The sequence below is a fragment of the Malurus melanocephalus genome, unplaced genomic scaffold (assembly GCF_030028575.1).
Source record: "Malurus melanocephalus ecotype Western Australia unplaced genomic scaffold, MMel_1.1 scaffold_73, whole genome shotgun sequence".
Classification (NCBI taxonomy): domain Eukaryota; kingdom Metazoa; phylum Chordata; class Aves; order Passeriformes; family Maluridae; genus Malurus; species Malurus melanocephalus.
The window spans coordinates 1,535,926-1,562,635 of record NW_026623305.1 but is presented as its reverse complement, the minus strand read 5'-3'; positions in this window follow the sequence as shown (position 1 = coordinate 1,562,635).

Genomic DNA, 26,710 nt, shown 5'->3' with positions numbered 1-26,710 from the left:
TGCTTTTGAACTGCCCAGAAATGATGGTATTTTATCTTGTCATCACATCTAATAAACAGAAAATGCAATTGAGTCACTCASTAGGCAATTGGATTTGATTTTTCATTTCCCTTTGATGCTTCTAATTCCACTTTATGTTAGCAGCAGAGAGGGTTGGGCCGTGACAGTGATAACAGATAATCTAGTAGTGCATATTTTTTTCCTAGAACATCATGAAAGTAGCAAGTCGTGATAACCTCTAGCAGCAACAAGGACTAAAGATGAGACTTTCACRTAGAGGCTTTTGCAGCATTACTGGCATCATTACACTGCTGCTCTGTAGAAATCAGTTGGCATTTTCAGCATAATAGAGCAACCTTCCCTCAGCAAAATGCTGGTGTTAGCTGAACTGCTCTGGAAAGCCTGGAGGGGCTTATTTACACAGAGGTTAATGGTCTGAATTCTGCACTTCTATTCCCAAAATCCAAGCCTCCATGCAGACATTCTCCCAGTTTTAGTATCATTCAGCAACCTTTGCCTTCTGTTCTTCTGATCAAATAAAAATTGCACAGCTTAGCTCTTTTTCACAGATGTACAAACTATTTCAACTAAGGGCTACCTAACTTTCACAAGCATAACAGCATTTATATCACAACCCAGCAAATACTCTACACAATTCCACTCAATTCCTCTTCAAAAAGTCCTTGAATTAATRTAGGTTTGTAATTAGCCAAGTATACCCTAAATTGTTTTCAGATCAGTCCTCTTATTATGATTTTTTTTTTAGTCTCTCTCAATTAGTCTCAGTTTAAGTGCTTCCAGCTGAAACATCCCAAGATAAATACTCTTATAAATACTCTTGTGACTACCACGACAATTGACAGTTCAAAGCACAGCACAAATGAAGCAGAATTTATCTGTTTGGGAACCCAAAACCGAGACAGCATCTTGAACCTGATAGTTAGATAAATGRAGTTGAGCCTATTTGTCTCCTGCTGTTTTAACTCAGCATTCTTCTGATCAAGTATAAATTGTACAGCTTAGTTCTGTGCTCTGTGCTTCTGACCTGTGGTACAGGGGCACCTGACACTGCAATATCACTGAGGCACAGGAATAGGTTACCTACAGTGCTCGTGGAAATGTCTAGCAGAGGAATTTTTAAGAACATGTTGGACTAACTGCTTCTGACAGTTACTTAAGTATAGTTGACATTACTTTCAGAAATGGGATTATCTTTCATGGGTTTTCCCAGACCTATTTTGTAGAATTTCATGGCGTACCAGCTTTTAAATCATGGTGCAAATTTATAAAATAGCAGCAGTTAACATATCTGGGGATGTGGAATGACTGTATGGCCACCTGAAGTTCCTTCCAGCCTGACTTGTCCCCTGGTTCTCTGGGTAGCTGTATGGATTGCCATGGATCCACTRTTCTCCTCTGTGACTTTAGAGGTCAAAGCAACAAACATTGAAATCTGTAGAGRAGGCTGCTGACATACATGCCTACATGTAAATATGGTTCATCTACTGCACATTTCTTATCCTTAATCTTGGTGTGTGCACACTTCCCCTATCTATTTCTCTCTACATTGTGATCTATTTGCACTCCTATTTCTCTCAGCTGTTCTCTTTTCCTCTAGAAAGCACCACATTCTGAGGATTTTGGTGGATAGTTCTACATGTTTAGAATTTGTCCAAAGTGTTTTGCCATTCCAAAAGATCTTCACGTTCAACTAAACTGTATTTACAGATGAATGTTCAGAACAATGAAAAAAAAAGTTGAAATTTTAATTTGCAGTAAAAGTAACAACTTGGCTGCTGCAGCACTAAAGTTTTATGTAACTAACTTTGTGAGGCAGTGAACACTTTTGCCTATATATAATGGATTAGAAGTATGTAATATATTGAGTCAGCCCTGATATCTCAACATAGAAATAAAGAAAAAAGCCCCAAGGTATTATCACCTTAGGAAAAAATTCAACATTCTTGAGTTCAATCTTCAGCATAACTAGCTTCATTATCAGCTAGTATAAATGAGCTTTTGATCCATGGTGCAATTTACATGTATTTATAGTGTGTTATAAACCCACACAATAATTTTATTTCTTTCTCTAGAATTTGCTTCTTAGCAAGTGTTTTCTGATGAGAAAAACAGCTTCATGTCTCCATAAGAACGAGAACATTTGGAGATTCTGGTGACAGATAAAAGCTATGTCCAAAACATCATTAAAGCTAGYCTATTTTTTTCCCCTTAAACTTAAGGACTACATGGCTGATATCCCAAACCCATAATATTTCTCCTCATTATTATTGTTATTATTATTATTATTATTTCTAATTTTTTACACCTTAGCTTGAGAACAATTTGGAGATGGTGCAAACTGAGTTACAGAAACCATGCAAAATCCCATGCTTCACACAAAAAGGAACACAGTCAAGTTTAGTAAAATTTAAATACTACATATTAATGTGCAATTTTAATGGTGTTTGAAGGAAGGAGGATGACACCCATTGCCCTACTTGTCCACCCCCTCCTCCCCACAGCATGTGTTTAAATTTAGCCTATGGAATATGAATAGCATAGCTGGCTGAAAAAATTCATAAAGCAGTCTCATATATCCAAGCAGATAGTATTTACTTACTAGACTCAAATTGTGCTATGGAAATTCAAGAGAATTTCTGTAGAGAGCAAAACTGTATGTTAAAGTGAATTCAACAACAGAAAAATAATTCTAATTAGCACAARGCCTGGTAGCAATATGCAGCGGTCAGCTTTGTATAAAGAGTAGAGGAATGGTTGCAGGGATTTCAGCTGGGAGGACTGACAGTGAAGGAATGTGAGCATGTACCATGGAGCAGTGAGCAAACACATTCTCCTGAGCCTACTCCAAATATTTTATAGTACGCATATTCAGCCAATGTTACACCAATTCAGTATGGCATAAAATAAAAAAGGAAGGTATTCAGAGAAGCAAGACATGATACAATTACCATCAGCTTTGCCTAAGGTTTGAGAAGCTGTAATTGAGAGCCATGGGAAAACCCTATCAAAGTAGGTCTCATTTTATCAGGCTTTACTTAAATTACTGAACTACAGACTCAGTTTGACAATGCTAGTTTAGTATGGCTCTACTGTTATTTCATTTTAACTTTTATTACCAAAAAAGTTTGAAATGTAAGGCTTACATTCTGGAAATTATTTAAACATACTTCTATTGTTAGAATGAACTGCTCTTAATGAGGTCTGTACWTGCAGTGTAATTTCTTGCTGAAAGCTTATTAAATAGAAGCTTTAAAAAAAATTAAAAAGGAAACAAAGGAGCCAAAAATCAGGAACTTGAGGTCCAAAGARCAGTCTGATCCTACTCTCACCTGGACTCCTTGTCCAAGGTTGCTAGAGSTTTGAGCTTCTTGGTGGATAGTCAGATTGTCTGAATTACATCCAGAAATACGCTGAGCTGTTGACATGGCAGATGTCAGAATTGCATGAGGGGAATCTCTGGTGKGTTTGGCAAGAAATTTAAAGCTTAAAATTTGGTATGACTTTAGGAATCTGAAAGCAGGTGGTACACTACCACTTGGACAGAAACAGAAGAAACCGCTATTGACTTGAGTGAGAAGAGCAGATCTACCCTGGGAGATTTGGGATCAATAGAGGTGTCCAGCCTGAATTCAGTCCATTAYTCACATTGCATTTCTTACAAACCTGTCCAGGCTTCCTGCATTTCCCTCTCTAACCAGAGAATTGAAATTTGGGTCCCTGTAAAGGCACAGTCAAATAGGCCATTCATTTGWGAAGTACAAACATTTTGGCAAGCCAAGAAGATGCAAAAGTCCAATAGAAGGTCATTGCTACTATTTATGCCAGCTCTTTAGAGGAGCTGTGAATGGCACTGAAGACTAGAAGAAAGGAACAGGCCCTGTATCAGTGCACTGTCCCTGCTCAGTCACCCCCAGCAACAGATGCCTTTGGGAAGGCTGTACAGATGCTTCAGAAAGCTGACGTGTCAGAGCAAAAATTTCTGGCAATGCCATCACAGTTTAATTCTCAAAAATCACACATGATAATTAACGTCAAGAGCTATACAAGAAATTTTGACTTTGGCCAAAATATCCCCAGCAGATGGCATGGTCACTAAGCACAAAAAGCACAAAATCAGTGCTAGCACATCTATGTACATGCACCCAAACCCAGACTGCAGCTGTTATGAGGGTGGGTTTAAAGTGCAATGAGAACACAATGCAACAGCAGTCTGGTTTTTATCAGCTCTCTTTCCAGAGAACATCTCAAGAGCACTCAGGGAGAAAGATGTAGACTGCATTAGTTACATTGGATGTCTTAAAAAAAAATTAAAAATACTGAACTCCTCTTTCCTAAGGAAATGCAGAGTGCAAAAGAATTTGCTGCGTGAGTGTAGAAGTTCACAAAAGCAATAAATTCAAAATTTGGAAAAAAGTTACATTTCTCATGCATGCACTGTGCTCTTGTACAGATGCAGAGCACGTACACATACACAGAGCACTCATGGTGCAGGAGGTTCAGTCAGAAGAGAGAACAGGTACAATTTATGAAGAAGAAAAATGTTAATCCTGCAGAGGACCAAAATTAGGTCTGCTGTGCCTATGAAAAGGCTTGCATAGAATATAACATTTTCCAGATTCCAAACTAGTTGGCAATTCCAATCCTGAAGTTTGTAATTAAAGACCAGCTTCACTCTGCAAAAAGTAGTGGAGCTGGGCACAGTATTTTTCTTGCTTWTAGGTGATAAGGAGAGGAAATATGACAGAATGGCAAAGAAAAATCTATGAAGATGGATGAAAMAGTTCTTGAGTTTACTGAATTATCAATTACTGACTGACAGTGGAACTCCTAAAAATCCCACTGGTGCAGTATGACATTCAGTATGGATAGTGTGGATAACAGTGACTGGTTTTGAAAAATACTGCCTGTTGAAAATGTAATACAGGAAATGTAGGAAGTGTCGTTAGGCATGTCAGCAAAAGCCAAAGCTACGAGTGATAAATGTTCAGTGAAAAATGTTAGTATGGGAGAATTCTGTGGGTTTGTATAGGATCCTCACACAAACCTTCTGAGACATTAAAACTKAACAAACTGGACTTTTGCAGTGTTTTTTTAAATTTTAAGTCATCGTAATTTTCAAATTAATAATGCAGTAACTTGTTACAAACTTTAGTAAGTAGCAACACTGCACTTTTCTATATTCAAACTAAAAGACTAGCAAAACCTCTGCCTTATTTAAAGAGACTTAAAATGAGACGTCTCTGACAGATATTTTTACAAATTTCTTCTACTRTCATTTGTGGTCTTGACTTCTGCTAATTCTGCAAAATACTTTTCAAGAACAAATCCCTAGTAATTAATGTTTTGGGGAAATCTAAACTCTAATCCTTCCTTATCCAAAATAAAATAAATAACTAGCCATTACTTATCTACTTGTAAGTAAATATGGCTTAGCTTAGGAAAATTGAAAGGTTAGTGACAGACACCATGAAATCTAAACTATATAAGAAATCTGTATCCATATAAAAAAATCTTTCCATTTTTTAAATTACTTTCCTATATTATTATGTAGTTTCCTTATCAGAATATCAGCATGCAATTAGAAACTTCTTAATAATGATTTTAACATTACCTGTAGGTCCTCAAACAGAGGCAGCCTCCATTTGTTTAGACTGAAAGGTTATCCTTACACACATCTTTATTGTCACTGAATTGCTGCGGCCTGATTAAAGTTTAATGGCATGGCTATTCTGGTGATGAGTCTCTAGAGACTACCACATGCTGACAGATCTATTTGTTTCAAAGAGAGCAGAAGTGCTAAAAGTATATAAAGCAGCAGCTGTACAGATTAGCACTGCCTTCTCTAAAGACACACAGTGCGCAGCAAGTACAGCCTGAGCCTGTGATGTTATTCACACATTGCTCAGGAGCTTGCCTCACAGAGCTTTAAAAAAAAAAAAAGCCCAAACAAACAATTAGTCAAAAGTTATAGATATCTATCCAGATTTCTGGAGAGGGCTTCCAAGAGCTTTGTGTCTCAGAGTTCCATTTCCTCAATTGAATACCTCTCTCTCTCATAAGCTATTCCTATTGCACTACAGAAATCTCCAAAGTGCAATAAAACACCACAGTTTTCACAAGGGTGTTCTCCAGTTATGTGCCTCATCTTGTCTGTTCATACTAGAGCAAACGAGTCTCCCAAAATCATGACAGATCCCCTTCAACAGCAAAGGAAAACACTAACCAGGATCTGAGTCCTGACAATGCTCCAGGGGAACCAACCACCTTTTAGACTGGTTTCAGGTTCACCTAATCTATTTATGCACCTTTCACACTTCTCTGACAAAGGACTCATGAACAGGTAACTCTTAACTCAGCTACACACCTCGTGGATGAAGCTTATTAAACAAGTGTGATCTTTGAAGATATGATAGCCTGCTAAATGGAACAGTAATACATAATATTAAAGACCTGGGTCTAATATTCTTCACTAAGTTTAGAGCCTTAAAAGATATCTGTCAGGGTGATGCTTTTGTCCAGAGAGCCTGAGATGGCAAACCCCATGTTCCAGTGCTGAAGTTACTCTATTACACAAAAGAWTTTGAGAACCAACAAGGTACAAAAATACCAGAAAGAGAACAAAACTCACCTGAGAAAGTACAGCCTACACTCCATTCCATACTCCCAAGCTAATTATACATTTTATTCAAAGAATGTTTCTGTTATATGTTGTATCCTTGAGCCTACAATTATGAGTCTATGAGGCCAAGTAATGAATTTTCAATTAAATTGCATTTATCAAGATTTAAATCTAGTACTACCCAAAATATGCACACAAACACACTCCTAAGGCAAACAACCTGTAAATGCTAAGAGCTTTGCAGAGCAGTTTTCTGTACGAAACCATATAACTTGCAGATAAAATTTTACTACACCACAAAATGTGAACTACTGTTTACAGCAGAAAAGCTACATTTTTTCCCATCTATTGATTTTCATATCAGAATATCATAATCAAAACAGTGTACGAAATATATTTGGATAACTTAATAGTTTCGTAGCATAGACCTTTCTGCGAGAATTAAAATTTAWTGGCATTACTCACCTGGACCAATTTTTAACATAACACCTACACAGTAAGGGCCAAATCCTTCTTTTGCATAGTAAACTGCACAGCATCAGAACCAAACTCTTATAGCAGCATGAAAATATAATCTCATGGGAGAGGTCACTGAAGTGTGATCTCTTACTCTGCCAGAAGTTGGGTTATGTTTGGTTTGGGTTTGTGCTTTTCTTAAGATACAATTAAWTTCAATTTTTTTCATGTTTCATACAGACATGTATGGTAATGGCAAGAACTTAAAGAAGTCAGCAAGTCCACATTGCAGTATCAGTGTAATGCTAAAATTCAGTTGTGATGGCTTCCCAGCCACTCCCAAGAGCATCCTCTGATCCCTCAGTAATTTTCACTGTCCTTAGATCTTCAGTTGCTCATCTAAAGCCCATTTCTTAAGACTCTGAGGATCCCTAAGTACTGTGGCCTGCCTGGGCAGAAGACCTTCAAAATGCTTTAAATGCAACCACAAAACTAAAGTTAAAAAAAACATAAAAAAAAAACCAGACCTAGAAAACCCCTAACCATCACCAAACTAGGATTCATTAAATATTTACTGCATGTTCACCCTTTCTGGGTATGCTTAACCATGCCAGAAGCATTCTGAATTTTGTCCTTCACAAATTGCTAAGGTACACCTTAAACAAAATGTATCTCAAACCATTACAACTCATCTTCTAAATGCCCTCCAAAAAGCTGGGGGTGGGAATCATACATTTCAAAATTTTTCATTAAAAGTAATTTTTTATTTTACCCATTCCTCTTCCAGTCATAAGCAATTCATCCAATTCAAGTGAAGTTGCACTGCATAACCACATGAAAGACTCATTTATTTCTCAAATATACCACTCCCTAGATGAATCTTCAATTACGTTTTTAAACGAGGCATCTCTCTAACTCCAGCTAATTGTGCTTYTAGGAATTAGAAGTCAGACACATAGCAGAAGTACATGTGGCTTGCTTAATTTTTATTACTGTTTCCTATTTCTAAATGTAAACAACTTAAACATTGAAGTGCAAATTCACTGACAGAAGTCAAGAAGCATTTAGCCAAAAGCAGAGGTTTGTGGAATKAAATGGCTGCCTTCACATGTGGTTGTAATATCTTAATTTTAATTATTTTCTCATAAATCAGAAAATTATTTCAGGATGTTATCCAATTCTAAACACTCTCTTTTCTCCCCAAATCTAGATAAGCTCTTTCTGATCAGAACTATAAATAAATTGTCTTTGCCTACTTGAAACCCTCCCAAAGTATGCCTTATATATATATATMTCTTATCCCTAGGTTCCCCTACAAAAAAAAAAAAAAATTAATTCAAAAGTGTTTCAGCTCTTACAAATTTAGGCTCTGATGCAATCTGGGTTCTCACAGATATCTCAGAAAGTTATTCTGTAAATTCTACAAGCTTGCTGAGAAAATACAGAAGATTACAGGTGCAGGGGTCGTGTTATTTAAATTTCCTCAGGATACAGAGTGGGTCTGAACTATGATAAAAGGGCTGTACAGAGGGCCTTTCATGCCTGTATACTTGTTACAGTGGAAATATACATTTCAGTTCAAAAACTGGTATTTATAATTCTGGAAATACCATTAGCTACTATGGTGATGAAAATTGATTTCACAGTAATTTTGAAACTTTTAACTCCATAGGATTTTGTACGTGACTGTAGGCATCTGTTTACAATCTTCCCTCCTGCAGCTATTTAAACARCTCTACATGGTAATTCAACAGCCTAAAGTATGAAAAACATGAAAGGTCAGGGTTTTCACATTTATTTAAGTCTCTCTAGTTTGTAAAAAGGTTGCTAGCTTTTTGTTATTCTCTTGCAAGTTCAGCCAGAGACGTCTAAAATGAACCTGAAGGACTGAAGATTTTTTTTCCCYTCACTGGTAGTAACTGTCCTGCTCTTTCCATACACCTGCATTTTACTGCCAGCATATCCTGTCATTTATTCAAATATATTGCATGAGCAATTTCTCACATTGCATCTCATGAATATATAATCCATACAGAAAATTAGCACACAGCAGTTGGATCACTCTTAGATGAAAATCTACCAAAAAAGTAAAGCTTTTCACATTTTAATTGTATGTTCATAACACCTATGCAATTTTAATGCTTCAATAGCAATCTTACAAAGCACAGAACACTACAACTTCAGAGAACCCTATCAAATCAAATATTCTGCATTATCAATTACATTGGTATTTGAATTTTCTTTTTCAGCCTCTTTTTCTGACCTCCTTCATATTTTCTTGGATTTTAGCTATTGACATGAAGGAAAAATGGATAGTTCTTATTGATAGCTGCTATGAGACCTGTTTAGTATGTCTTTGGACTTGRCCTCTTTCTCTAGGGACATACAGAATATAATACCTATTTAAAACTAACTGCTCCCAGCACTTAAAACTTTCACTCAGGAGAACAGCCAAAAAKATGAAGCCTGAGGGAAACACTACACTGGAGAATGGCAGCTAGAATTTAGATAAAATTTCCAAAAATAGTTTAGCAATGAAAAATTCCAGTGGTTTTCAAAAAGGCTTAAAATTCCAGATGCCAGAATTCAGAATAATTAAAAAATTATACATGTATTCTTAAAACAGAGCTGACCCCTATCACCACAGCCTTTTAAGTAAGGATCAGCATTCTGAACAACCTCTAGAACTGCAGGAAGGGGCAAGAGCAAACATACAGCAGTTGCACAACATATTCTCACAGCTCATGGGACATTAGGTTTGGATGCTCAGAGAGCAGGGGGAAGCCAAAAGCTTTTTTTTTCATCTTTATCAAAAACCCAGGGCAGCATAGATGAGCTCAAAGAGTGTGTCTGGGAATGTGTCACCTTCTGTCTACTCTACATGCATCATCACCTTCAGATGCCTAAAAGATTTCAGTTAATGCTACACATGATGGCTCATTGCCTACCAGCTGGTTATTATTATCACCCTCTAGCCCAGTTCTGAATAAAATGAGTGCATTACTTTTGACCTAAGAGGAACTGTATGGCTCAGTTTGAGTTTATTGCAAACACCATCTCCTTTCCCTGTGGAATAATACCAAGGAATACCATTGCAAACACCATCTCCTTTCCCTGTGGAATAAGTTGAGATCAGCTGGAACACTCCATTATCAGAACTCTCTAGTTTACTGGAATGAGAGTGACAACAAACTATTCAGAATTTCAAAAGACTGGGATCAAATTATCATCCTTGATTTATCTTTCAGAATTTAAATGCAATCTTCAAGCCCTTTCTCTTCCCTCATTTTATCCAGGGRTGCAGGTCGGCTGAAAATAGAGTAAAGGTTTGGGAGCTAAAGAGAGTGACAAGCACACAGAGTAGGTTTAATATTTAAACTTGTCTATTAAGTCAGAAAAATGAGGTTATGTTAAAAAAAATTCTCTTTGTAGTTGCAGATATGTACATAGATGAAAAATAAATCATCTCACACCCGCACCCTGTGGCAATGAGCTGCATTTATTAAACAGGGAGCCGTGCCACGCAGTCTGGAGTGAAACAACAAACACTGCTCCTTCTCTTTTGACTACATCCAACTGTCTTGGCCAGACCATCTTTCTCTCAAGCTCCTGGCCATTGTCAGTAAGAATCTTGTCAGCCAGATCTGCTCTAATATAAATTAAAGTAAGTCATGCTACTTACTTATTGCAGCACATTATGACACCTCTTCAATTCTGTTTTCTGTTAACTGAGGGTGCTTTAGTCACAGCCCAAGTACCGACCTCAGAGGGAAAAGGACTTTGATTGACAGAAGATTTTACAACTAAAAAAAAAACAACCCAAACCTAAATCAAACCAAAACAAACAAGGTATTGGACAAAAAACTTTTTCTAAAACACATCAACATGGTAACAACCTAATCTTCAATGAAAACAATTTAACCAATACAACTCTGCAAGCAAAATACAAACGATATTTTGGGTAAAAGACAATGTGTCCATCAATAGTGTCAGCGCTCAACCAATCTATTGAACAACAACACAAAGAGAATTATGCAACCTCATCAATAACCTGACAGCACAAGGTCATTGTTTATGCATGATAATCAAAGACACAGTAATACAGCCAACTGTAATATTCATTTCAGCAAACAAACATCTAGTRGACAAATATAAACCATGTTAGATTACTTATATTTAAAAAAAACTTTTCAAAATAATTACACAACGACCATGTAGCACCCCTTTTACATTCACTGGAAAAGGGACATAGTTTAGTTGTGAAGGACTAACTAAATATCCAACAAAACAGTAATCTGTGTGCACACACCAACTGCACAGCAAACATGGGTAAGGAGGATAAGTAGACGTTCATCCAAAAAATACTGGTTGATTAACACTGGTGTCCCTATTAGGGTTAGACGCCCCTATTAGGATTAGAACCGGGTTGCCCTAATTGGATCAAATTTTTATATGAGAGATGGTCCCTCTATTTGTGCTTTGACAATATCATATTTATTCTGGAAGTATTATGCCTATGTCCAGAAAATAATAAAAACACTGAAAGGCCTTTGTTTTAAGCCCARCATGCTAAGCTTTGCATCTCTGTATTTTAATTAGGAGAGTTTTGTAAAAAGCAGCTAAAAGGACAAGCAAAGAGAAGTGAAAAGAAAAATGCTGTTTTCTTCAGTCCRCTACAACATCAGTCTATTCCTGAAAATACCATCCAGCTAGACAGTCAGTGCAGAGCCACAGAGTTCCTGAGACAAACCAAGTCATGCACAAGCACAAGTTTTGGGGAGAGTTTCTCACTGCAAGTGAGCAAAACTTCAAAGCTACTGAAGCACAGAATCACACAAAGCAGAGAGTCTTGTGGGTTGAAAGAGATCTCTTGGGACCATGTAGCCCAACCCCCCTGCTCAACAGGGTCAGCTAGAGCAGGTTGTGCAGGACCATGTCCACATGGGTTTTTGAATATCTCAAAGAATGGCTGAAGTCTAATCAAAGTTTCAGTGTAAGTTTGGCTCCCTCTGATTTTCAGGAATGTCTGATATATTTTCTTAGGAGACAGTCAGCTCAGTTCGGTGCTATTTTTTCAGTTTTTGTCAGTTCAAACTAACAGCTCTGCAGCAGTTTGCTTATTTTTGCAACAGAAGGGCTGACTAATTATTTTTAAATCACCCTTTGCTTTTTATAAAAGCTGAAACCTTAACAACTGGAATAGTCTGTACCCTTAAAACATAATAATATTGTATTCTCTGGCTATGACTTTCTATCATCCAGTATGGGAACAGTGTCCTAGGCTGACACATAAAAGACAGACAGCTAACTAAAATGCCACAGTATTCTCTTCCTGTTGCCAATTCACATCTAAAAACTGAGTGAAAAATACACTCCTGGTGACAGCTTTGAAACGAGACAATGTATGACAGTAATCAGTTCTCTTCTGTCAAGTTGGATTCCAGGAAAAAGAATAGTTTTTTTAGGCTATGTGCCAACATTGTCAAGGAATAAGAACAAAGGCMCAAAGTAGCACTTGGCTTAATCCCTCAGAAACAAAGTCTAGAGGCTTTCAGTGAAGAGGAGAGCTGCCTACCTGAGAAAAGGACAATTCTGATAGATTGTGAAATCATATTGTAATGGCTGGCTCAAAGAAGGGCTCTGAAACAGGGAGAAGAAGCAACAGAAGAGGACATGTCTGTGAAACAGGTTTGTGGAGTTTTTGCAGGGTGACAGAAATGGAAAATATTTACTAATGCAAATACAAAACAAATAAATCAAATTACATGGTGAGAATCAGAGAGCTTCTTATCAATTACAAGAATGAATGATAAAAATCAAACAAAGAACAAGTRCATTGGTAATGTCAGTGCTGTCTGCTGGAGAGAGAGACCAATGAATGGCAGCATTTATGRTGGAAAAATGAGGACTCAGAGCTATCAGGGAACAAAAATCAAACATAACAGTGAGACTGAGCAACATATATTCCCACCCCTAATTRGGGAAAAACAACTTGAAGATAAATCAAAGTAACGAATAAGTGGAAGATGACAGAAAATATTAAGCACTATGTGCATAGAGCAGTGGTGACTCTCAGAGAAGAGCTGATGAGAAACAGGCAATAGGGTTAAAGGACACAACAGACCTGGGAGACTGAGTGACCCCAAAACRAAGAACATGCATGGTGAGAACTAAGGAAGAGGAAAGAGCATTGCAGCCTGTTTCCAGAAATGAAGGGCAGCARGAGCATTGGAAGAGCACAAGAAAATCATGGCACAGTGAGGGAGTGAMATCTAAGTACAACACAGGTGTTTCATGCAGACAATCAGTCCCTAATGCTAACCTGGACTGGCATTTAAGCTGGTAAAACGTCAGGTGCATGTGGATCTGGAGTTCAGGACTTTTCCCTCACTCAGAACCTGGAACGATGATTCCTCAGGTCTCTGTGCTGGTAGATGGGCTGCCATAGAAGGCCAGCGCATTTCAAGCACTACCCTGGGAGGTTTTTGTGTCTATTTCCTCAGTTCCTCCACTTTAAAACCCAATATTTCCCTTTGCTTTGATACCCATTTACCCTCAACTCCACTAATGTAGCTATTAGCCTTGCTGTCTCTTATGTCACTTCACATGTTGACAGAAGGTACAATCCAAATCCTTAGCACAAAATCTTAAAAGATATTTAAAAAATAAGATGAAACTTCCTCCTCTTGGTTATGTGAAAGTCATCAAGAACAAACCCTTCAGGTAGCCTTTCTTAACAATGGAAAGTGTTGGTTCAGTAGTTAAATTATACTGTGCCTCTAGCCAAAGTTGGCTAAGAAATTTCTGCACTATAGATTGGAACACAGAACAAAACATGACTTTATAAAATAATTCTCTCCACATGCCCCAGGTCCTTCCAAAACTCACTAAACGTCATGACTTCACAATGTTGTGTCAACTAAAGAGAATAGCAAAGCGTAGAAAAGATAAAGAAATGATGCATTTAAAGAAAAGAAACAGTGAATCTTTATTGCAGAAAAAAAAGGTTGTCCAAAAATGGATTTACTGCCCTTGCCACCTATCCTTCCTCTTTGTCTTTGAATTCACTCAACAAATCTCTTAACAGAGCAATGACTAAAGAGCAGGGCTCCCCATGCATGAGACAAGCTTTCAGCAGCATATGTAAATTTGTGTAAGTTCTCGCTATTGTTTTACTGCTGAACTCCTGTTGAGCAGTGTTTGCCATGTAACTAACAGAAGCTTAATACTCCACCAACTAACTGGACAGAGCAGATCTTGTGCTTTGACACAGATCCCAAAATTATTGAAATCTCAGTAAAAGGAGAATCTTGCCAGAACTACCAAGCAATGAGAGCTGTCTCCAGCCCTCCAAATTTCACACCTGAGCCAAAAGGACTCCTGCTGAACCCAGGAAGCTCTGGGTTAAAAAATTAATGATTGCACAGCACATCACTTGCGGTTCAGGGGCTTTTAATCTCTCCTTTCATGACTAGAGCCCAAATCTAATAATTTGCACTGCACAGATTCTCTGACATGGTTATGTAAACACAACAGAGCCGAGCCTCAAGGCACTTGGTATTTTCTTGAAAAGAAAAAGCAAACAAAAACGAAAACCAAAAAGTTTGCTGAAAGTAGCCAAATAAAACAGTCTGAATGAGCTCAAAACAAGACATAAGTTGCCTTTAACTCTAAGCTCCCTCTCGACATGCTCGAGTGTCACATCTGAAACAGACAGAGAAATCCCCGTCATTTAAATCACATGGTTTGCGGGGCTGGGGCTCCAAGAACATCATGACATTCGTAACGAGGACTCAGCACGAATCGCCCGTTTCTCGCTGGAGTCACCCAGCACCTCGCTGTCACGTCCCTGCTCCCACGCTGCAGCCAGAGCACAACGCCAGCAAGTTCTGCAGCCGTCCTGAACTCCTGCAGCCGCTCCATCGCTCCGGCCAGCAGCTCCCGACCGGCCGCCTCCTCCCGCATGTCCCGGCCGGACACCGGCTGCCAGGCAGCGCTTCGCAGGTGCGCGGGGTCGCGGGCACGGCGCTGCCCAGGGGGGACGGCGCTCGCCAGGGCTCCCTGCGCCCGAGGTGCCGCCGCAGCCCTCACGGCCCCGGGGAGCGCAGGGCCCCGCGGGACCCAGACGCGAGGGAGGCCGGCGGAGGCGGCGGGGCGGGCGGGGGAGGAGTGAGGAGTGAGGCGGAGGGCAGGGCCGGGAGGCGCCGCAGCGCCGGGGACGCGCCGTCGCTGCCCCGACACGGCCGGAGCGGAGGGTCCCGCTGCCTTCGCCGCCGCCATGGCCGGGCGCCCCCCGCCCGCCGCCCCCAGGTAGGGCCCGCGCCCCTCCCCGCGCGCCGCCGCCTGCGCGCTCCGGGCCGCGCCGCTCGGGGCCGCGCCGCGTGAGGGCGACCGCGGAGCCGCCGCTCGCTGCCGGTGAGTATCGGCGCTGGGCGCCCGAGGGGCCCCGCACGGTGCCGAGCGCCCCGCCCGGGCTCACCGCGAGCACGCGTCCCCGGCCTGAGGACGGTCGCGGAGGAGCCGCGCTGGGGTTCTGCGGTGCCCGCGGGGGAGCGGCGGAGCGGAGCCGCTGCCGGGCGCGGAGGGGCTCCGGGCATTCGCGGGCGGCTGCGGAAGGGCGGGCGGCGCGCTGCACCTGCCAGAAGGTGGTCGGTCACCGGCCGGGCTCTGTCCCTACGCGAAAAGCGGGAACTAGAGGGCTTTTCTTACAATAGAAAGGAAAAATAGACTTTGTCATCTAAATTTGCACTCACAGCTGGTTTTCATGCCGTAGCATCTCAAGAGAGTCGGTAAGTTAATTAGTGCTTAATGATACCTTTAGGATGTTGTGCTGAAATAATTTCGACGCGTGTTCGCTACCTAGTAAATCAGATTGTTTCAGGATGAAAGGAAAAYCTAAAAATCACTGTAGTTGTGTTATCCTGGCTCCACCAAACGTGCGTTTATAGCGGTCACGAACAACCGATTAGCGCAAAACTTCCTACAAGACGGAAATGGATGCACAGATAGCAGGAGCCTACCGGAGATGCAAGATGTGGTTAAGCATAATTTTCAACAATCACAAGTAAATTGCATTTTGATGGTAGCAGGCAGACAGAAGTATTATAGAAATTGTACCATTTAAGTATGATACAGGCTATCATAGATAAAGAGCGTATGTTGTCAATTATTAAAATTCGTTTTGATTTAGTTCCTCCCAGTGCAATGTCTCAATAAGTCATAAAAATCCCATAGAAATAAAGTTTGGAGAACGCACAGCCTTAAAAGGAAGATGGTGAAAGGGGGTATAACTACCTGAATACACAAGAGGAATTATTTGGAGGAGGGAGGGACAAAGACACCTGAGTCGTGATAATTACTTGCAGGAGAAATTGCTTCCATTTACTAAAAGGAAACTAAAAGCATTAAAGCAATCCCTTAGAGAGACTGGGTTGAACAATGTTTCATATCAATAAATATTTACTGACCAAAGCCTAACAATGTTTTTGCACGTTGATCTGAATTGCCTGATCTGGAAATAGTCCTTCCCATTTTTTTCCCTTGGTATTTCAGGGTGAAATAAAAAAGGTTTARCTTTATATTTCTGTTATTAATCATGGCTAGTAAATTTTTATGCATTTTTTATACAATGAATAACAAAGAGATTGTACAAACTTCAGAATTTTATGGGAAACCACAATCTTAAAAAAGGACACAGAGTTTAAGGTTAGAGAGACTTTTAGGTTATCTGATATGACATCTTGTATTTCACACTGTACAAAAATTGGGTAGAATGCAATCTTAACCCCAGGATAAACACACATTCCAAAGAGACGCTCTTAAAAGTGTTGGGAGTTGCACAAGCTGCTGCTTTCCTTGAGTAGGGTCTTGTTCTCACTGTTACAGATTTACCTCCTCATAACCCTAAAGCCATCTTCCAGCTCCACATGATTGTTACGAAGTTTTTTGTCAGTGTGTGAAGGAACTGAGGACACCAATCCTACTCCATTCCAGAGCTCTGTCATCTGGTCATCTCTTCACCTCTGCTGTAGGCCTATTAACCCAGATAAAATTGCCTATTTCTGTAGCAAGGCCAAGGCTAATCTTATTCATGTGAGCAGCATACCTCTTTCATCTTCCTGAAGAGTGATTCTCTTCCCAGAGCTTAAGCAGGTCAGACCTCACTACACCAAGAGCTCCTATTCTCACTTTCCTCTCTTCTATCTCCTGAGGCTGATTGTTGACAGCTGCTATTTATTTGTTAATAAAGGTAACCCTTTCCTTGCTGAAGCTGTAACTGTAAGCTTTCTGTCTGTGGATCACAGGATTCCAAGAAAGAAGGTGAYCAGAACAGCAAGTAGTTTATTCTGGTCATTCCTGACTTCACCAGGAAATCTTGGGAAAAAGAAAGCATATCTCAGAAGCCATGGGACAGATAACTTGTCATCATGCAGCTTCAGCTCATTATGCCCACTGTACAAGATTTAGGCAACTTTTAATTGAGGTCTAGTTACAYCAGCTGTAGAAAAATACAAACTTTGAATGTTAGCATTTAGGAGTTAGCTTTACTGACCTCACCAAAGAAAGGTTTCACTGTCAAACTGTTACAAGTCCAAGGTATTTTTCATTTTCCATACAGAATCACTTCAGTCACTAACCTGTTTTTATGGCTATTTATGCCTGGTCTTAGTCACCTACACACATCTTCCTAAATCAAGGCCACAGCTCTGCCCACTTGCTGACGATCACACACTACAATCACTCCCAGAGTTCAACAAAAACTCAGGGTGCACATCAATTCCTGCTCAGTACCTTCCCTTCCTTTGGCTTCCACARCTGAAGGCAAAAGCCTAAGCCCTGGGTTGGGATGCCAGCAGTCACTGCGGAGCTGAGCAGGTGAGTGGCCTTCAGGCTTCCACTGATAATTTAGCATTTCCAGCAGCAGCTTCTTGCAGAGAACACTTAACCTGGGGGTCAGATGAGCAGCTGCAGAGAACTGCAGCTAACAGAACTGGTAGCTGCCACTTTTTCTTCAAGCAGCTGAAATACTTTTTCGGTGYGTATTGCAGTTGCAAAGCTGGAGATGTGATCTATAAGGATTAATTGTTGGAGGGTTTTGTTTATGGTGGCTGGTTTTGGTTTGGTTGGTTGGTTTGGTGGGTTTTTGTATGGTGGAGTGAAAACATTAAAATCCTAAATATACCAGCTTGCACTTTGCCTCTTCAGGTGAGAGACAGGAAGAAAAATGGTTGAACTTTTTACATTTGAGGCAGGAATTCCTGTGCTTCTGTCCCCTGCATTAGTGACTGTCTGGATTGCTGCCTAAGGACGTACAACCCCTTTCAGTAAAACTGCAGTTTCTCTGCTCAAGCTTATGAAACMAAGCCTATCAGAATATGCAATTTTTGGCCAAACATGTATATCTGAAAGTAATATTAGCTGCCAAATAAAAGTCTTCCAACATATCTTTTGGACTGGCACCTGCTTTCAACACACCTGTTGTGTGAATACTAGAAAGAAGTGGAGGAATTAGAAGTGTTCTTCAATTCAGAATTGGAAGCAGCACTAGACTTAGAAGAGACAATAGACAGAACAGTAATTCAGAAAAATTAAAATGCCTATACACAACAGARTGGGGAGTAGCAGGTTTTATGTTTTAAAAAGTGAAAAGGCAATCCCAAAATCTGGCTATTTCTGARAAATTTGCTCTGCTTGTAGTACAAAATGTGGTGTACCACCAACATGAAATTATCTGTGCTACATCTCAGTAATACCTTCTGTAACACATAGTGCACAAAGAATGGCTGGGCAAAGCCTTTCTGGTTTTACAGGATGCTGATGGAAACCAAGCACTGTTTATATTTGATGAATACGCCAGGGCTAACCACAGATGTAAAGAGGTAAGTTCAGATATATAAAGCTGAGAAGACATCCAAAATCTGTGGCTGTATCAGAGCTGCCTTAGAGGCAGCAGGCATGTGGCACCACATGCTCAGTGCCACTGGAACTTACACAGTAACAGAGCTGACAGCTGCTCTTGTGGTCCAGCAAAGCACCCGGATCTTGTATAACAGAAAAATCACATTTGGTGGCTTTGCACTAAGTTGCTTTCAGGAATGAGTGAGATAAAACTTTGATCCTTTAGGGAGACAAGGTTGCAAGCAAAGTGTCCACAACAGCCATGGGGCTAAGCTACAGAGAACAATTAATTTGAATAAATTACTAAAGAAAATAGAATGCCAACAAAAATAAACTGAAAAGCATCACATAAAGAGAAATCAATACTAAAAAATTATTCTGAGAAATTGTTAGTGATGTGTGAAATAATATAAGCAAAGAGGAGCGATGGGGAGTGTTTGGTGAGACTGACAMCATAGACCACATAGCTTACAGGTCTGTTCTCCATATTTTTCCACCTCCATGAGTAAAGGAAAACCAAATGTATTACAAATCTTATTTAAATAAAAGAGAGCAAATAAAGAAATCCCCTGAACAAGTGTGTAATGTYAGAACTCACATTATCAGTACAACTACATGCATTAGAGCAGCAGCTGGCGTCATATATGAGGATGAAATTTGTTTTTCTGCACTCATGCAGAACCAGTACTGCAGCCTAACCAGAGGAATCAGTTTAATATTTGCAAATTATCAGATTAATTTACCAGATATTATGAGTGGAGCTGCCAGAAAATGTATCTAATAGGTTTCAATGTTCACTGACTTACAATATTAGCATGTCAGTGGTGGGAATTTCTGAAATGWCATGCTCTACCCGTTTGCACGGGCAATTACTCTAAGCATTTTGCTAACCTGGCTAACCTGTGTTGTTAAATAGGCAAAATTCTTAATGCTTTCCTTCAGTGAGGTCAGGGGAGAAAAAGAAAATCAGTTAAAACCAGAAGGAGCCTAAATTGTCAAACGTCATAATTTGGTGCATGAGGAATCTGATCCTTGAGGAATGGGATTGTGGGTGAAGGGAGGATGGGGACTTGTAAAAGTAGTAAGGAAGTTAATTATAGAATTTCTATGCTTTGTTTCATTAACCCACTTGTACATTACAGTGACAAAACCATACTGCATATTTCCAGCCTTGGCACCTCCACTTCTTCCTTTATTTTACCAATCCCATCTGTTTTGAATTCTTTAATCCGGCTACCCTAGCCTCCCACACGAATTTCTCACTGTTTTCCTGAAACATCCATTAATCTYCTCTTTCATCTCCAGCTCTAATCCCATGCATCCCTTCTCCCCTTTGTGACTGCAGTGCTTGCAGTAGTGTTGGTTACTGTTCACAGTCTGCCTGTGTGTACCAACCCTTCTTCTTTCAGTCCTCTCCTACTCCAAACACACTTCCCCTAGGACAGACTTGAGAAATCCTAACAACTATTGATGATAAATTGAAACATCCATGTTTTGTTGCTATGCTGTTCATTTTGTATTTGATTTAGGCTATGACCTCCTCCCAGTAATTGTTACAGGCACACTGACTAATTCATCAGCCCTATAGTAATCACTTTACTCTTTCTTGTTACGTGTGGTTGGTTCAGCTACTCCCTGAGAAGGAGGGAGGGAGGCATGGACTGATGGGAAACTTTATCTGCACTGTAGATAATGAACCCTAGCAATAAATCTGCTTCAGGTCAGTCCTCATGCAGCTGTCATTCCCTAAACTTGGGTCTAAGAACATCCTCTAAAGAACGGTATTTTAAGCCACAATTGGCACCTGAACAGCCAGAATTCCCACATGCAGACAGGATTGTCGTGTGCTGGAAGTGCTGATGAGCAGGAGAAGGCTGAGAGGGAGGCTTGGAGAGCTCCATGCATTGAGGATACCAAGCTGGGATGGCAGGGATCCCGACAGCAGATCCGTGTTACACTCACTGCAGCTGCCTCTCAGAGACACTATTGACTTTTTCAGTGGAGAAACRGCTTCAGCTTCATGAATGCAAACACTAATGGCCATGTAGTTTTGAGCATTTACTCAGAAGTGCAGCAGACAGCTTTAGTTTTTTCTCAGAAGAAGGAAAATTAATTAAACTTCTACATCAAAACAATAGGTTTAATTACTAACTCACTGGATAAAATGCAGCAGCAGCTCCTCGTGATGTTKTACAGGCTCCTGGCTGTGCTGTCTGGGGAGAAGCAGGAAGGGGAAACCTGCCTGGCACCCGTGGGAATGAGGCACTTTGAAAAACTTCACATCTGTTGGGATCTCAGTGTCAGAAGCTTGTGGAAGTTGTTACCCCATTTTTTAACAACATCGTTGTTGTTAAAGAGCTTCCCTTCATCCTGCTTCACTGAAACAGAGAGAAAAAAATCCATACTGCATAGTTCTGGTTTTCTTTTACCAGATATACAAAGTTAGCATGTGCAGATTAATGCTATGAAAGCTGGGATTTATTTGCTACCCAGGATGAATTTTAAAAGTTCTTTTTTTTTTTTTTTTTTTNTTATTCTCTTTAGTTTCCCTCAGTAATTTTCTTCACTTCAAGACTTGCCTGGTTATTATTAAATATCTGGCTACTACAAGTGCCCATGACACACAATAAGTAAGCAGTTTTTATCAAAGTTATGTTTCCTCTTGGTTGTGGCATCACAATTTGTTTTATATCTAATTATTCTTGAGTGCTGTGTAAAGAAGTTTCATTTGTAAATCTTGATTAAATTTAATTTATAGCTGAATGAAAAAGGTTTTTTCTAAAACTGCTAACASAGAACTTGATGGCTGCAGTACGTATTTCACTGCTAGTGAAATTCAGAACTGGTCAAAAAGTCCTGTATAACCCTAGGCAGCCACTTTTAAGACTGGAATTTACCCTTCTTCCTTTGTCCTGACCTGGCTCCATGCACTTGCAATAACCAGCTTCTAAGTATTATGGAAACTTTTTGTTTTCTGGAAGTTTTGTTGTTTTACGTGAATTGCTGAATAACTGAAATTCATGGAAAGAATACATTGTTGTGGTAGTTAAAACCATTAACTACAACCATTGTGTTGTAGTTAAAACCTTTTAAACAGAAAGATGCAGAGAGTTCCACAGGACTTATATTTCCTTTCAGCAGTGGAAAACTTCTGTGGCCCTCATGCAGTCCCTGGGAGATGGTATAGTTATCAGAATTTCATATACAGCCATTCCATCAGCAGTGGAGCTGTTCATTGCATGCAGTGGCTTTTCGGAATGTTAAAGGGAGAAAGAATAGCTGTCTCTTAGTTTTCAGAACTGTGTTTAAATTAAGTCCCAATCTGTTTGCCCTAAGACTCATTTAGAACCACCTATGCTATTTCAATTTGAAAAGGGAAGAGATCAATTCAGCAGGTAATGTTTCAACAACATAGATTGTTCCTCTTCTATATTGTCAGGGCAATGTCCTCCTTCTCAGTGAAAAATGTGTGTTATCATTGTAGGCATCTAATAAAAGTGAACRGGTCATTCATTTTTAAAAGGGAAAGATTTGCATGCTGTGGTGTTGAAATGGAAGCCCATTATCCTCACAGAAACTCTGGAACAAGACCTTCCCTTCAACTGGAATAAAAAATAATTGCTTTTTGAATATGTAAAAGWACAGAAGTAATAGCACAGCTATTAGGGAGCTTAGTTAAATGATCACATTGTATCTCTCAATACCTTCACTCCTAAATATATGCCATAAATTTGGTGAAATCCAATGGTCACATGATCAACATTCCTAAAGGTTGAGTGTTTGCATGATTTAATTTAAATGTTAATATAGCTGCCAAACTCACAGTTTCAGTACTTTTACAAGTATAGCCATACTTCTCAGATTTTGGAAATCTGTGCCGTACATTATGGAATAATGCATCTGACAAAGAATGAGGTGTCTTTTGGTACCAGTAACAGTAGCAGATTTCTATTTCACACAAGAAAAAATAATTCATAGGTAAGTACGTATTTGTTGAATGCAACAGGTGATTTTCTGATTCAGAAGGCGAGGTTTTTAAGGCATTGCATTTTAGAAAAATAATTTGCTACTGAAAAAAATAGTGACAGACCATAAACAAGTAATATGAATACCAACACTAGTCCAAATCCAATAATGAAACAAATGAAGAGGTTGTAGGGCCAGGTTTGCTTTGCATGGATTGCTTTCGGATATATAAAACCAGTCCTTGGTGTTAACTGTGTCTTTCTGTAGCTGCACTTATTACGTGATCCCTCACTAATGAAACAACAGTAATTTGGTGAAACCTGGATTTAAGTGCATACTCCTTTTATTGTTCCTCTAAATAGAAAGACCTCAGACTTTATAGTGTTGATCAGAGTAAAACACACCCAAAGACACAAAACGAGAGGCAACCTCTACTCTTAATAATGATTCCAACAGGAAGAGCTGGTTTATATTTCTTTTCGTTAGGTGGAAGTGCAGGAATACTCATTTGGCAAGTACTCACAGAATCACGCTGCAGTGATAACTGTCTGAGAGCTTAACCTGAGCTCAGTCAGTGGTGCAGATGGTCCTGCTGGACCTTGTGCATCCCAGTGAGAATGATAACCTTCTCAAGCCCAGGGATCACTACCGTTTCATAATTAATCTGAAATTCATTGCAAAGCAGTGGAAGKTTATCTACATTGTACCACCAAGGAAAAAGACTGGATTAATTAAATTAATGACACATTGACCTGATTCACTGTTAGACTCCCAGAGGTCATGTCATGTGTTCATTAAGTAAGAAAGGCAGTAGATTTTAGGAGGTAGAAAGAAGCATTCATTGCCAAAAAAAGCTCAATCATATTTTCTTGGACTGAATCTCATGCTTTTTTATGCTGGTGTTAGTAAGGAAAAATTTGTGTTGCCTTCACCTACCACTCAGTCCTGTTAATCACATTACAGTCCATGGGAAAAAAGTTTCAGAAATTGAAGCATGTTAAACCAAAAATAGTGCTTGCAGTATCTTGACAGAATTGCACAAAAGCATGTTTTAACATATTAAAAGCCAAGTTAATTAGAGGCAGCTTCATTTTGTTCACATCTCTGACAGCGTTATTATGCTTTTTTAAAAAAACATAAGCAAATTAGTTTTGAGATTTTGCTTTCTGTCTTATCACAGATTGTATTCATTGACATATTAACACAGCATCAAAATAGATAAGATTTGTGTTTCTTTGGGATATTAGTAGCAAATCAGAATTGTTCAAGAATATTTCAAGCATGTAAAATACRTTAAAATAAGATTTGTTGTGAATAAGCAATGACAGAATGCATTCTTTTGCATTAAAATAAGCAGAATGTACCCTGACATTTTAACTAGATAGTTTACAAATGTAACTGCAGGTGGTCATAGAAACAATGCTGAGTTAAAGAGAATAGGAAAYTTCTGTGAATATTTCAGATGAAAACACTTATTTTTAGACTATTGTTTAACTTTTCTAGTATCATTAGTCAAGGTAAAAACATATTGCTTTCTGAACTCTATTATAATCCTAAACAATGTTTTGGAAATTTAACAGGAATCTAAATCAACTTGGCTTTCTTTCAAAACTAAAGGGCTGGGAAACAGAATGGAGTTGAAGTAATATRCATACATTTACTAGAAATAATACATTTACTGGATAGGTACTTTTGAAAGTAATTTCGATACTGTTAAGGSAAAATATTTACCATAATCAAATTGAGTTTAATAGGGACCAACACCATATCAACTACATAGTGTCATTTTTGACCATTTTTTTTTTACAATTTATGAGTATGTTGGTATAGCTGCCTGACCAAARAAACGAACAGGCTACAAATTGCTTTCATTTTACTGTTGTAGAAATTACGTTACAGTTGGGCAGTGTTGCCACTGAGAACAGAGGAAGAAGAGCATGGCATAACACTGGTTTAGCCAATGCAAGCCGTACAGATTCCTGATAACAGAAATTCCTGATCACCTCACCATATTTTTCTCCCTGTACTCTAATTGACTTAGATCTCAGAAATGTTCCCCCCCCCCCAAAAAAAAAAAAAAAAAAAAAAAAAGTGTTATATTAAACAAAAAAAAAAAAAAAAAAAAAAAAAAAAAAAAAAAAAAAAAAAAAAAAAAAAAAAAGAAAAAAAAAAGGAGAAGGAAAAAGAACCTATTATTTACTGATCAGTTCTGTGGCTTACTGGTGGCTAGGGAGTCATTAGGCAGTTGGAATAAATATTTTGTTATAATTTCCTATAGTATTCAGAGACATTAACTTCTGTGATGTGGAAAGGTGCACCTTCACTCCACTGAAGTAAATTCTCATKATTTGTAATAAAGGACACTGTACAGTGTGATACTATGGCCACTTGGCTTGTCGTAAGCACACTCTTCATTTTCCTAGACCTCAAGCTGTTCCATAATTCAGATTCTGTGTTGAAAAATCTGGATTTCCATATCAGTAGTCCCTCTTCACTGACAGCTTTGCCCTTTACCATTTTTTTAAGTAGCTGAAAGTGATGCTGTGACAGTGGAAATTCCCAGGCTTCTAACTTAAATATCTGTATTTAGGTTCAGACAGGTCACCCCTTTCTTAATCTCATAATTCCAAAGAAASGTTTATTATTTCTATGGAGAGTCAGTACAAAGGATTTCAGAAACTCTGCTGARCATTAGAAAAATGCCATTCACAAGATGCAAGTGGTGTTCACCTTCTGATCACGCACATAATCCTGCCTACCTACCACATTTCAATTACACTTGTACAGTCTATTTGATTTGTAATCAATCTAAAAAGGAAAACACACGAACAGCTAGCAAGTTTTGATTAGCTACACGCATTTTCTATTCAAAGAAARTCATTCCATATGCATTTACTTCTAAGTTACAAACATCTTCGTCACATTACTCTTCCCTTCAGAAAAACTCAAATGTCTTACATATAATCACTGAAAACCTGTTTTGAATTAAATTTGAGATCTTTAAAGGGCAGCCTTTAAAAAAGGTTGTCAGATAGTGAAATACTTGGTTGCATGTGCTGTGCTCTGAGGCCTGTTTTGTCAGTGTTTGGCTGTTGTTGCTCTTTTGCTCTGAATGAAAATCACACTGCATGGGTTGATGACAAAAGCTTGTTGAGGAGCTTGACTGTGCTGCTGGGCTATATAATATAAATAAGATGCCAAAAATACTTAACGAGTTAAGCCAAGATTTACATCCTCCACAAAAAAAAACCACTGGTGTCTTCCTAAGTCGTGTTCCACTGGTTGTCCTGAAATGCCCRGCTGACAGTTTGTGCACAGCAAAAGGATGAGAGGAGCAGGCAGTGAACACAAGTTGTTTGTTAGATACAGGAAACATATAAAACAGACTGAAAAATTACCCAGTGGCTTATGGCATGAAAGCCTAATTTGCAACATCTTTGATTTCATCTTGAAAAGTGCTGAGAATTTCCATTTCTAGTTGAAATCTGTGGGAGCTGCTTGCACATTTGTTATGTGTTTAATTTGGACCAAATTTCACCAGCTTCCAGCTGTGTCAAAGTGTTGTTTCCATGCTTTTTAAAGGAGGATCAGATARCATCATACATTTAGACTCTTACATTGTGCTGCACTAATAACATAATTTATGTTAAGAATAGGCATTCCACAAAAAATGCAGCATTAATATAAATTTCTTAATAAATAGAGTCATGAACATTCTTGCTAGTGTGGAAAAACAAGTGCTCCATCTTT